The sequence below is a fragment of the Ctenocephalides felis genome, unplaced genomic scaffold (assembly GCF_003426905.1).
Source record: "Ctenocephalides felis isolate EL2017-DRISC unplaced genomic scaffold, ASM342690v1 CF-g0.4_SCAFFOLD_00845, whole genome shotgun sequence".
Classification (NCBI taxonomy): domain Eukaryota; kingdom Metazoa; phylum Arthropoda; class Insecta; order Siphonaptera; family Pulicidae; genus Ctenocephalides; species Ctenocephalides felis.
This window is the reverse complement of record NW_020536999.1, coordinates 69,102,829-69,115,583: the sequence shown is the minus strand read 5'-3', so window position 1 is coordinate 69,115,583 and position 12,755 is coordinate 69,102,829. Positions and strand designations below refer to the sequence as shown.

The 12,755-nt window shown below is 34.1% G+C and overlaps 8 non-coding genes across 8 annotated transcripts; all 8 read left to right on the top strand.

Moving 5' to 3' along the window:
* The first annotated feature begins 8,965 nt into the window (after positions 1-8,965).
* On the top strand, positions 8,966-9,038 carry Trnak-cuu. The gene has a single exon. It is a non-coding gene; the product is annotated as a tRNA-Lys (tRNA).
* Positions 9,039-9,072: 34 nt separating this feature from the next.
* On the top strand, positions 9,073-9,145 carry Trnak-cuu. Its single transcript has one exon. It is a non-coding gene; the product is annotated as a tRNA-Lys (tRNA).
* Positions 9,146-9,641: 496 nt separating this feature from the next.
* On the top strand, positions 9,642-9,714 carry Trnak-cuu. Its single transcript has one exon. It is a non-coding gene; the product is annotated as a tRNA-Lys (tRNA).
* Positions 9,715-10,015: 301 nt separating this feature from the next.
* On the top strand, positions 10,016-10,088 carry Trnak-cuu. The gene has a single exon. It is a non-coding gene; the product is annotated as a tRNA-Lys (tRNA).
* A 288-nt stretch (positions 10,089-10,376) lies between these two features.
* Trnak-cuu lies at positions 10,377-10,449 on the top strand. Its single transcript has one exon. It is a non-coding gene; the product is annotated as a tRNA-Lys (tRNA).
* A 307-nt stretch (positions 10,450-10,756) lies between these two features.
* Positions 10,757-10,829, top strand: Trnak-cuu. Its single transcript has one exon. It is a non-coding gene; the product is annotated as a tRNA-Lys (tRNA).
* Positions 10,830-11,766: 937 nt separating this feature from the next.
* Trnak-cuu lies at positions 11,767-11,839 on the top strand. Its single transcript has one exon. It is a non-coding gene; the product is annotated as a tRNA-Lys (tRNA).
* A 604-nt stretch (positions 11,840-12,443) lies between these two features.
* On the top strand, positions 12,444-12,516 carry Trnak-cuu. The gene has a single exon. It is a non-coding gene; the product is annotated as a tRNA-Lys (tRNA).
* The last annotated feature ends 239 nt before the right edge of the window (positions 12,517-12,755 follow it).

The following is a 12,755-nucleotide window of genomic DNA, read 5'->3' as shown; positions in this document are numbered from 1 at the left end:
AACCTTTATCTTTCCGCCATATAATGCCTAAACGGACGGTGAATAGTTTTCGAGATATTTCGATTGCTCAACTTACCCCTATGCTCAACTAGCCCCGCCCTACCCTATTATTTTAAATTTTAATTAATTTATAAAATGGTACCAATGTACTAGACAATTTATGATCGAAGCAATCGAAAAAATTAGCAAGAGGCAGATACAAAATAGAGATGTTAGATAATGTCATGAGCAATATTCTTGATTTTGCAAGACTTCGCCTATTATATGTTTCAAGAAGCATTATAAAAAAAACAGTACAAAAGAATCGTTGGCACTCCGGTTGAAGAGTTTATGCGGATCCGTAGTAAAATGATAACCATTAATTGTTCAGGCAACAAAAATGATTTGGTTAAATATATTTCAAATATAATTTGGTTTTTGATTTAAAAAAATGTGTCAAAATATATATACAACATTGACTGATATTTAGTGTATAAAAATATCTGGACAACATTGTGCAATGTTAACATTGTTTCTGTTCAGCAGAATTGCGCAATGGAAGCGTGCTGAGCCCGTAATCCAGAAGTACATGCCCAGGCACAAACTAGTAAGAACTGTGATTTTCTTTGATATCGACCCAATTGTAGAGAAAGAAGAAATTTCAAGTAGTATTAGATGCGAAAGCGAAATTATAAGCAGTTAATGTTTGAAGAGTAAGAACAGTGAATAACAAAAAGTAAATTTGCAGAGAGTTGATATATTATCTAAGAAAAATAAGTTACCAGAAAAAGTCTTACCATACATTCAGAGTATTATACAGTGCCATAACTGCTGTAAATTTTACCATATTAAAATTCAATGCAAGTGCAAGGAAAGATGTACAGAGGAACATAAGATAGATACATGCAAAAGTGAAATAGAAATATGTTGCTTATGTTACAAAAACCAACAAGCACATAATAAAAATTGCAAAGAATATTTGAATAAGAAAATAATAAAGAAAATTTTGGCATTACAAAATATCTTACATAAAAACTAAAAACATCATACCAAACAATGGAAATGCCAAAACAGCCAGCACATACAGTCATTATAAGTCTCATCAAAACCATTTCCCAGAATTCCTTAGTAATATGAGAAGTAATTCAGACCGTTCAAATATTAATAGATATGATATTGTTTGTGCATAACGTAGTTATGAAATTCATCAAAACTCTCCTTAGATAGCTCAGATTGTTGGGTTATAATTTAACCCTTGTATTAAATTGGTTGATTGGTGGTATAATTTATGTATTTGTTGCAGTTCTAATTACACTATTGATTTGTCACCAAGTTCTAATTGAAGAAGATATATTTATTGATTGTTTATTACAAATGTTGTTACGTGGGCTTTAGTTTTAGAAGTGAGAAAATTAGTCCCATCAAATTCTCTGCTTCCCACTCTACAAGGGGTAGCAACTGTCCGGTGTAAAAGCTTAATGCCATGAATTGCTGCCTTCATGGCCAACATATTAGAATGAAAATACGTCACAAAAAGAAACAGTTTTTAAAAATATAAAAATATAGATTTAAACTAACAATAAACATGAAAATTGTATAAAAATTTTACGAGTATAAAAATTTATTGACATTGTAATAGTGATTTGAATGACAATTTAATCTGAAATCATTCAACTTATATATCTTAATATCATATAAAACTTCATTGTTGATTTGTAGAATGCACACTTTGATTAGTGCCAGCCCTTTTTAATTCTCCATTGGGGCCCTTCAGTGTAACAACCTGTATGACACCGTTTTAACGGGGGTTGTTTGTCATCTTTTATATGTACCAGTTTGCCTAAAATTCTCTTGTTTCATTGGTTGTTCTACATTTGGTACTTGATTTATTCCATTTTGTCTAAAACTGTTGCCATAGATTTTGAAAATGCTGGAGTTTTGTTAGTCTATTTTCTGGAATGTGGGAAAGATAGTTTTCTGAAAGTAATGTTAATGATCTGCCGATCAGGAAATGAGCTGGGGTTAGTAGATCGAGATTGGATGGATCAGAGGATAAAGGAATTAAAGGTCAAGAATTAAAAATTGCTTCGATTTGTGTTAATAATGTAAACATTGGATCATAACATAGTTTCGTTTACCCCAGCCTTCCGCAGTCCTCCGAAATTGGGAGGAGATGTAGCTGGTATAAAATGCCAGATAATATTTCGATTTAATAATTTACTTTAAATTTCTTTTTTATATTTCAAATTTATATAAATCTTTTGAATAATTGTTTTCTCCAACTACTGAGTTGTTTTTTCCAACATGCCCTTGTAGTATACAGTGTCCCTTTTCGGCCGACTATCGTAAATTCATCAAATTTATTGAATGTCTTTTACTGGACAGTTGCAAATAAAAGAAAAATGATAGTTTTCTCCAACGAATGTCCAAATATATTACTAAGAAGACCTCTTCTTGCAATGAATCGTTCTAATGTTTGTAAAAAAATAAATAATAAACGGTCCAGCATAATCGAGGACGACATTGTTAAATGGAAAATCTTGATTAACTCTACTACTAGGCAAATTTCCCATTAGATAGTCATTTGACTGGATCCAATACCATTGATCAAAATTTCCTTAAAATTTATATTTAAAAAAAATTAAAGTTTAGTATAAAGGCTATAGGCGCATTGCCATACAGAATCGGCCCCACCCTGGTATTTAAATAATTTATACGCCATTTTATAGGTCTACATGATACCAATTTTCAACTTTGTACCTCATCTTATGGCCGAGATATCATTGAAAATATGCCAAAGTGGCCCCTTCTTTCAAACTCACTTTTTCGCGTAACCATAAAAGATATCAAAAATATTTTTACCTGATTCTATTCACATTGACTCAGATCACATTATGTAGAACAATCGATGCCAAAAAATTGTTTATTATTAGCTGAAAAAGACAAAATAATTTTTCAATTGGTGATTTCGTGCAGTGCGTTTAGTTGGACCACTTTCTAATTAGCGTTATACGAAAGCCTAATGTTTCTTCTTTAAGTACTGCAAATATTGTTCAAATCAATTTGGTGGAACACATTGGAAAATTGAAAAAAACTCAGTACATCCGCGAGTAACGCTAATAGTACCCTGCAATTGCATAGAGTTCGTTCGGACGCGAAGCAGTGCGCGATGCGCCCGAAACGATTATTCAGAAATTCTGAATGCGAAAATATTTATTTTATAGTTATATGTATAAACTCACGGAGTTTGAAATTTTTAGACATTATTAGTTTTACTATATTAATTAAATGCCTGCAACTAGTGGTGCAAATTGCTGGAACTTTCCGTGTTGTAATGAAATATTCGGAAAATTATTGAATGCTTTTAAATATATTATTATAAATACTGTAACTTTTGCCATACAGAATCGGCCCCACCCTGGTATTTGAATAATTTATACGTCATTTTAAAGGTCTTTTTGAAAAAAATCGATATACCAATTTTCAACTTTGTATCTCAGCTTATGGCCGAGACATCATTGAAAATATGTGAAAGTGGCCCCTTTTTTCAAACTCACTTTTTGGCGTAACCATAAAAGATATCGAAAAAAATTACTATGTTCTATTCATATTGGCTTAGGCCACATTATGTAGAACAATCGATGCCCAATAATCAATTATTATTAGCTGAAAATGATAAAATAATTTTTCAATTGATGTTTTCCGGTAGTGCGTTTAGTTGGACCACCTTCTAATTAGTGTTATTCGAAAGCCTATTGTTTTTTCTTTTAGTACTGAAAATATTGTTTAAATCAATTTTATGGAACACATTGGAAAATTGAAAAAACCGGGGCCAGTACACCCGCGCGTAACGCTAATAGTCCTGCAATTGCATGCAATTCGTTCGGACGCGAAGCAGTGCGCGATGCGTCCGAAACCGTTCTTAAAAAGAAACTATTTATTTTTTTATTTCACTTTATTTCAGCAATCAGAAATACAAAAATAATTTCTATGAGCTAAACTGATAGATAAGATAATCCAGTGATATATCTTACTTAGTTTACATAAAATCGAATGGCCATATCCTTTTCAGTCTTCTATTGTCATGCGGTAGTAAGATGTCTGCAACTATTCGGTTTGGGTGGGTCTCTAATTTATTTCTATGGATTAAGGCACGCTCTTGTATTGTTTGCCGGACTGTTAACATTTCCAGGTCAATGTGTATTGTAAAGTTTGTCACGTACCATGGTGCGTTTATAATTGATCTTAGAATTTTATTTTGCATTCTTTCTATTATTGCAATATTCGATTTTGAAGCAGTGCCCCATAACTCTACGCCATACATCCAAATTGGTTTCATTACACATTTATACAAAAGTAATTTGTTCTCTGCAGATAATTTGGAGTTTCGGTTTATTAGCCAATATAATTCTTTCATTTTCTGTTTAATTTGATTCTTTTTATTATTAATATGATGTCTCCATGTTAATTTGTTATCTAGATGCATACCCAAGTACTTTACCACATCTGATTGTGGGACAGGTTTGTTATTTAGGTAGACTGCGGGGCATGTATTATGACGTAAAGTAAACGTTACATGTACACATTTATCTTCATTAATATTTATGTTCCATTTTTCCAACCATTTTTGTAGTATATTTAAATATCTTCGAGTTTGTTCAGATGCTTTAGAGGCGTTTTGATTCCTGATGAGTATTGAAGTGTCGTCGGCAAAAGTGGCTAATGTTGAATTTTCTAAAATCGGTATGTCTCTAGTAAAAAGAATATATAGAAAGGGGGCAAGAATACTTCCTTTCTGTACTCCGGATTGAATCTTAAAAAATTGTGAAATTTCAGTATTTGCTCTTGTTTGAAAAGTTCGGTTTTCTAAATACGACTTTAATATTGGATAGAAAATTTCTGGTAAGTATTGCTTAATCTTGCAAAGTAAACCACGATGCCATACTTTGTCAAAGGCTTGTTTTATATCTAGAAAGATTCCGCTGCAATACTCTTTATTTTCAAATGTTTCATTGATAATTTGAACTAACCTATGAACCTGCTGAATGGTAGAGTGCCTGTTTCGAAATCCAAATTGATGTGTTGGAATCCAATGTTCAGATGGTACTACAGTATTTATTTCGTTAAGTATAATCTTTTCTAAGAGTTTGGAAAGTATTGGCAATAAACTAATTGGTCTGTAAGAGGACACAATGCACAAGTCTTTCCTTGGTTTTGGTATCAAAAAGAAACTCTGAATGCGAAATATTTATTATATAGTTATATATGTATAAACACATAGATTTTGCAATTTTTAGGCATTATTTGTTCTACTATGTTTCATACACTACACTGAATCTAGTAGTGTATGGCATCGTGCCTTAAGGGGTAAGTAAAAAAGTATTCGAAGAATATCAAATGTTTTCAAATATATTATTAGAAATACTGTAATATTCATTATTCGAATTTATGAACAAAGTATAAGAGCTTATAAATTCGACTATGACGTTTGTATATGTTTGCCTGAAAAGTAAATGAACAAAACCCAATGAAGCGGAGCTAGAATGAAGAATATTATCTAATATTTCTAAAAATTACATAAACTGGTAAAGTTAAAATTATTTATCTGAAGAATATCAGAGATCTTTTTATACTAGAGAATTTTAGCTAGAATCAAATTAAAATCCGAATTATTTTCGATATTAAAAAAATATATGTTTTGAAACTAAAAAAAAAATTCTTGCTATTTGCCCAAAATAATCTTGTCGTTCAAACAAGCAAAAGCTTTTTTGAATCATTCAAATCAGATTCTTCCTTCTGTCAAAAACTCGATTTCTATCTTTCCTCCGAATCTCCAAAAGAGCTGGATATGTCTTTGCCAAAAACTAATCAGTACTCCTAATCGGTTGATCAGTGCGCCCGAAATCGTAAATAAATAATTGTATTTATACATTAGTACATGATTTTTTTATTTTTTCTATTGCATCACAAAACTCTTGAGAAACCTTCGAAACGTGAAGATATGCAAAAATTTTCGATTTTTGAACGATTACAATAACTCACCCTATATATATACTACAGAAAATTAAAAATATCACTGTATTATAATAAGTAATTTCGAATTAGCTAATAGAAATTAGTTTAAAAAATCACAAATATTCACATAAACCACACAAAAATACAAACATTAAAAAATCATAATTTTCTAAATAAATTAAAACATTTTATACAATATTATGAAAATAATGATTATTAGAATACTTTCAGTAATACTTTTTCTAAATTATTGAAATACTATATAGAAAGCCGCTACATCAAATGACAAATATATCATAAAAAATTTAAATAATAAAAATTCAAAAAATTTTATATCACCATTTGTCATTTTCTTTTTAGTTTTGTAGTGCTGATAAAGATAGGTCACAACAAGGGCTTTATTTATACATTGTTAAAACTATCAATAAAAAAAACGTTTCTTAGGTTTGTTGAAATTACAATGTTTCATAATATTATTTTATATGTATACATATAAGTATATATAGTTATAAGCATACATATGAAATAATGATATAATGAAACATATATCAACAATACAACAAAACATATATAACTATATAATAAATATTTTCGCATTCAGAGTTTCTTTTTAAGAACGGTTTCGGACGCATAGCGCACTGCTTCGCGTTCGAACGAATTGCATGCAATTGCAGGACTATTAGCGTTACGCGCGGGTGTACTGGCCCCGGATTTTTCAATATTCCAATGTATTTCACAAAATTGATTTCAACAATATTTTCAGTACTAAAAGAAAAAACAATAGGCTTTCGAATAACACTAAGTAGAAGGTGGTCCAACTAAACGCACTACCGAAAAACATCAATTGAAAAATTATTTTATCATTTTCAGTCAATAATAATTGATTATTTGGCATCGATTGTTCTACATAATGTGGCCTAAGCCAATATGAATAGAACCACGTTTTTTTTCGATATCTTTTATGGTTACGCCAAAAAGTGAGTTTGAAAAAAGGGGCCACTTTCACATATTTTCAATGATATCTCGGCCATAACCTGAGATACAAAGTTGAAAATTGGTATATGGTTTTTTTCAAAAGGACCTTTAAAATGACGTATAAATTATTCAAATACCAGGGTGGGGCCGATTCTCTATGGCAATGCGCCCATACCCTTTGCTATTAACTAATTAAAACACCATCTATATTACATTCAACATACATATATTTCATAAACACCATTATGCAAACAAACAATTAACTGCGTAATATTTTCCTAAAATTAAATATCACAATATATAAAAAATATATACAATATAAATAATTTATTACTATGTATAAATAATTTATTACTACTGTATGTAATCATTATTCTAATGTCAATTATTTACACGTTTCAACATCTAACATTCCATATTGCTGTATCAGATATTCCCATTCAATTATTATTACTCAATAATGAATGCTTTTATAAATGTACTTTAAAACTAATTGATGCACGATATTTTTGACCAAAACCTCTTTGGTCAACATATAATTACCCGTGCAAAAACATTAATTTTCCAATTCAAGTCCAAAAAACGGGCCTTGTTTGTCCCTGAGCCTTGGTGATAGTCATCGCAAATGCCAATCATATCAGAAATTGTAACCTCTTAAATGGTATCGTGCAATCTGATGGTATCGTAGGAATCCATAGTTTAAGAAACACTTCTCATTTAAAACTTTCTTGCAACATTCTAGTTCTAGCAATTTGCCTTAAGGCACGATGCCATGCGCCCCACTAGTTTTTTTCATTTTGATGGATGGGCTCGAATCCAACAGAGTGTAATCGATGAATTTGATCACAAATAAATATCATCAATATGAATATTAAGTAATCCTTTTAATTTTGCCAATAAATTTGCTATAAGATTTGCAGCGTATAATTCTAACTTTGGTAAGGATATTTGTTCTGGTGGAATTCTGTCTTGAGGCAATTATGGCATCGTGCCTTAAGGCAAATTGCTGGAACTTCCCGTACCGTAACAAAATGTTCGAGGAATACTGAATGTTTTCAAATAGATTATTATAAATATTGTAATATTGTCTAATATTTATAAGAATTATATAAACTGAATTGCAAAGTTAAAATTATTTGTAAAGTATATTAGAACTATAGTCAGAATTAAAATAAAATCTGAGTTATTTTCGATATACAAAAAATTAAAAAAAAAAAAAGTTGAAACAAATTTTTTTTTCCAAAATCAATTATTTTGTTAAGACAAACAGAAAGTTCTTTGAATCATTTAAATCGGACGCTTAGCTCTCGCAAAAACTGCCATTTTTTACATATTTAGCTCCGCATCTTCGAAATGGCTTGGCCTGCCTTTGCCAAAAACTAATAAACACTTCTCCCAGTCATTACTAATTGAATGCTTTTTAGATCAATCAAATCCGGTTTCTCAAAAAGTCGATTTCTATTTTCTGCACTCTTTGCCCCTTATCTCTGAAACGGCTGGACGTGCCTTTGCCAAAGACTAATCAGCTCTTCTCCGTATCAATAGGAATCGAATGGTTTTTGAACCATTCAAATCGGTTGATCCGTGCGCCCGAAAACGTGACTGGAAATTTGTATCCATACATACATACACACACACATCCATTTTTTCTGAGGTATGCCAAAATGTTCAGAAACCTTCAAAACGTCGAGAAATGTAAAAATTTTCAATTCCAATTTTCGGCCCATTACAATAACTTACCCTACGGGAAGTTTATAATATTTCAAAGGAGATTCAACAAAATAAATCTAACAGAGTCGGTACACCAAAACAATGCCAACATTTCTCAATGTTGTTTAAATATTTTTACACACTTCTCTCATTCTAAAATAAAGCGTAGCAAGGATCCAAGAATATCAACACATGGTTCAATAACATATCTAAAAAGATTTAACAAAATTATATCTACAAATTTGCTGAAACTACCTCAAATACCAGAGCGTATTTACCACAGTGAGTCCAGCTAGCTCAGTCGGCAGAGCATGAGACTCTTAATTTCAGGGTCGTGAGTTCGAGCCCCACGTTGGGCGTTTGGTGTGCTAAACAATTTTATCCTTCCACTCAGCCCGGCTAGCTCAGTCGGTAGAGCATGAGACTCTTAATTTCAGGGTCGTGGGTTCGAGCCCCACGTTGGGCGTTTGGTGTGTTAAACAATTTTATCCTTCCACTCAGCCCTGCTAGCTCAGTTGGTAGAGCATTAGACTCTTAATCTCAGGGTCGTGGGTTCTATCACTTAATAACATTTCTATTAATATTATTTAATAATCTAAGAAAGGCCCACACAAAAACGATGCCAACATTGCTCAATGTCGTTTGCATATTTTCCAATAATTATTGCGGATCCAAGAAAATCAACACATGATTTAATAAAATGTCTGAGAAGATTCAATAAATTCGCTGAAACTACCCAAAATAGCAGAGCGTGGTTTCGATCCACGGACCTTTGGGTTATGGGCCCAGCACGCTTCCACTGCGCCATTCTGGTGAACATGGTTAATGTTGACTTTGCTGAAAGTTGTCTGGTTATTCGAACACCTTTTTTCTATCAAAAACCAAACCATATTTGTAAGAAATGTGGCCTTCACATTCCTTCAACACTCATCAATTATGTTAATTCCGAATGCTTCCAGTGAACCCGGCTAGCTCAGTCGGTAGAGCATGAGACTCTTAATCTCAGGGTTGTGGGTTCGAGCCCCACGTTGGGCGTGCGGAGTGCTAAACAATTTTATCCTTACACTAAGCCTAAAAATTTTTATCAAAATTATTTCAACAAATTCGCTGAAAATACCCAAAATAGCAGAACGTGGTTTCGATCCACGGACCTCTGGGTTATGGGCCCAGCACGCTTCCACTGCGCCACTCTGTTGAACACGGTCAATGTTGATATTGCTGAATGTTGTCTGGTTATTCGAACACCTTTTTTCTGACAAACCATATTTGAAAGAAATGTGGCCTTCACATTCCTTCAACACTCATCAATTATGTTAATTCCAAATGCTCCCAGTGAGCCCGGCTAGCTCAGTCGGTAGAGTATGAGACTCTTAATCTCAGGGTCGTGGGTTCGAGCTCCACGTTGGGCGTTTGTTGTGCTAATCAATTTTATTCTTCCGCTCAGCCTAAAAAGAAAAATTCGCTGAAAATACCCGAAATAGCAGAGCGTGGTTTTGATCCACGGACCTTTGGGTTATGGGCCCAGCGCGCTTCCACCGCGCCACTCTGCTGAACATGATCAATATTGACATTGCTGAAAGTTGTCTGGTTATTCGAACACCTTTTTTCTATCAAATACCAAACCATATTTGAATGAAATGTGGTTTTCACATTTCTTCAGCACTCATAATTATGTTAATTCCGAATGCTTCCAGCGAGGCCGGCTAGCTCAGTCGGTAGAGCATGAGACTCTTAATCTCAGGGTCGTAGGTTCGAACCCCACGTTGGGCGTTTGGTGTACTAAACAAATTTATCCTTCCACTGAGCCTAAAAAATTTAACAAAATTATTTCAACAAATTCGCTGAAAATACCCGAAATAGCAGAGCGTGGTTTCGATCCACGGACCTCTGGGTTATGAGCCCTGCACGCTTCCACTGCGCCACTCTGCTGAACGTGATCAATATTGACATTGCTGAAAGTTGTCTGGTTATTCAAACAGCTTTTTTCTATCAAAAACCAAACCAAATTTGAAAGAAATGTGGTCTTCAGATTCCTTCTACACTCATCAATTATGTTAATTCCGAATGCTTCCAGCGAGCCTGGCTAGCTCAGTCGGTAGAGCATGAGACTCTTAATCTCAGGGTCGTGGGTTCGAGCCCCACGTTGGGCGTTTGGTGTACTAAACAATTTTATCTTTCCACTCAGCCTAAAAAAATTTAACAAAATTATTTCAACAAATTCGCTGAAAATACCCGAAATAGCAGAGCGTGGTTTCGATCCACGGACCTCTGGGTTATGGGCCCAGCACGCTTCCACCAAGCCACTCTGCTGAACATGATCAATGTTGACATTGCTGAAAGTTGTCTGGTTATTCGAACATGTCTAAATAGATTTAACAAAATTATTTTTACAAATTCGCTGAAACTACCTGAAATAGCAGAGCGTGGTTTCGATCCACGAACCTCTGGGTTATGGGCCAAGCACGCTTCCACCAAGCCACTCTGCTGAACATGATCAATGTTGATATTGCTGAATGTTGTCTGGTTATTCAAATACCTTTTTTCTGACAAACAATATTTGAAAGAAATGCATAAAAAGATTTCCACTCAGCCCGGCTAGCTCAGTTGGTAGAGCATGAGACTTTAATAAGTAAGACACTTAATAACGTTTCTATTAATATTATTTAATAATCTAAGAAAGGCCCACACAGAAATAATGCCAACATTGCTCAATGTTGTTTACATATTTTTACACACTTCTCTCATTCAAAAAATAAAGCGTAGCAAATAATTTTGCGCGCAATAATTATTGCGGATCCAAGAAAATCAACACATGGTTAGATAAAATGTCTAAGAACATTCAATAAATTCGCTGAAACTACCCAAAATAGCAGAGCGTGGTTTCGATCCATGGACTTCTGGGTTACGGACCCAGCACGCTTTCAGTGCGCCACTCTGCTGAACATGATCAATATTGACATTGCTGAAAGTTATCTGGTTATTCGAACACCTTTTTTCTATCAAAAACCAAACCATATTTGAATGAAATGTGGTCTTCACGTTTCTTCAACACTCATCAATTATGTTAATTCCAAATGCTTCCAGCGAGCCCGGCTAGCTCAGTCTGTAGAGCATGAGACTCTTAATCTCAAGGTTGTGGGTTCGAGCCCCACGTTGGGCGTTTCGTGTACTAAACAATTTTATTCTTCCACTCAGCCTAAAAAGATTTAATGAAATTATTTCAACAAATTCGCTAAAAAAACCCGAAATAGCAGAGCGTGGTTTCGATCCACGGACTTCTGTGTTATGGGCCCAGCACGCTTTCACTGCGCCACTCTGCTGAACATTATCAACACTGACATTGCTAAAAGTTGTCTGGTTATTCGAACACCTTTTTTCTATCAAAAACCAAAGTGAACCCGGCTAGCTCAGTCGGTAGAGCATGAAACTCTTAATTTCAGGGTCATGGGTTCGAGCCCCACGTTGGTCGTTTGGTGTGCTAAACAATTTTATCCTTCCACTCAGCCTAAAAATATTTAACAAAATTATTTCAAAGAATTTGCTGAAAATACCCGAAATAGCAGAGTGTGGTTTCGATAAACGGACCTCTGGGCCCAGCACTCTTCCACTGCGACACTCTGCTGAGCAGGTTCAATGTTGACATTGCTGAATGTTGTCTGGTTATTCGAACACATTTTTTCTGATAAAACCATATTTAAAACAAATGTGGCCTTCACATTCCTTCAACACTCATCAATTATGTTAATTCCGAATACTTCCGGTGAGCCCGGCTAGCTCAGTCGGTAGAGCATGAGACTCTTAATCTCAGGGTCGTGGGTTCGAGCCCCACGTTGGGCGTTTGGTGTGCTGAAAAATTTTATCCTTATACTCAGCCTAAAGAATAAAACAAAATTATTTCAACAAATTCGCTGAAAATACCCGAAATAGCAGAGCGTGGTTTCGATCCACGGACCTCTGGGTTATGGGCTCAGCACGCTTCCACTGCGACACTCTGCTGAACACGGTCAATGTTGACATTGCTGAATGTTGTCTGGTTATTCGAACACCTTTTTTCTGACAAACCATATTTGAAAGAA